The sequence below is a fragment of the Octopus bimaculoides genome, chromosome 27, assembly GCF_001194135.2.
Source record: "Octopus bimaculoides isolate UCB-OBI-ISO-001 chromosome 27, ASM119413v2, whole genome shotgun sequence".
Classification (NCBI taxonomy): domain Eukaryota; kingdom Metazoa; phylum Mollusca; class Cephalopoda; order Octopoda; family Octopodidae; genus Octopus; species Octopus bimaculoides.
In genome coordinates this window covers 21,774,737-21,775,675 of record NC_069007.1, presented here as the reverse complement: position 1 = coordinate 21,775,675, position 939 = coordinate 21,774,737, and the positions used below count along the sequence as shown (strand labels likewise).

Below are 939 nucleotides of genomic sequence, written 5' to 3'. Positions count from 1 at the left end.
GGCACATAAAAGACACCATTTCGAGCGTGGCCGTTTTCGTGCGGGTGACACGTAAAAGCACCCACTACACTCTCTGAGTGGTTGGCGTTAGGAAGGGCATCCAGCTGTAGAAACTCTGCCAAATCAGACTGGAGCCTGGTGTTGCCATCCGGTTTCACCAGTCCTCAGTCAAATCGTCCAACCCATGCTAGCATGGAAAGCGGACGTTAAACGATGATGATGATGATATATATAAAGTAAGGGATTCTTCCACCCAGGTATTCCAAATGTAATTCAATGCAATTGCAATGTTAATTAATCGATGCAATTGAAACCTGTTGGTCTCAAAGGCTGTATATGATTATCCAATTAAAGGTAATGCTATTACTACTTTGGAGTAATCTTTATTTGTAGTATTGCCAATCATCATCATCGTTTAACGTCCGCTTTCCATGCTAGCATGGGTTGGACGGTTTGACTGAGGACCGGCGAACCAGATGGCTGCACCAGACTCCAATCTGATCTGGCAGAGTTTCTACAGCTGAATGCTCTTCTTAACGCCAGTAGTGGGTGCTTTTTACATGCCACCAGCATGAGGGCCAGTCTAGTGGTACTGGCATCGGCTACGCTCAAATGGTGCTTTTTACGTGCCACCTGCACAGGAGCCAGTCTGGTGGCACTGGCAACGACTACGTTCGAATGGGGCATGGCTTAGTGGTTAGGGTGTATCCCTCATGATTTCAAGATCGTGGGTTCTCCTCGTAACGTAGCAGTTTGGCATAAGTGACCGATAGAATAAGTACCATGCTTTAAAAAAGTCCTGGGGTCGATTTGTTCGACCAAAAGCCCTTCAAGGCGGTGCTCCAGCATGGCCGCAGTCAAATGACTGAAACAAGTAAAGGAGTGTGTGTATATATACATATATATATATATATGCATATATATATATATATATATATA

At 44.7% G+C, this 939-nt stretch overlaps 1 protein-coding gene across 1 annotated transcript in view; it reads left to right on the top strand.

Annotated features, from left to right (window-relative positions):
* The window catches only part of LOC106870523 (serine/threonine-protein kinase SBK1), a 23,960-nt gene that overhangs the window by 9,134 nt on the left and 13,887 nt on the right, over window positions 1–939 (top strand). The gene's annotated exons all lie outside the window — the stretch shown is intronic.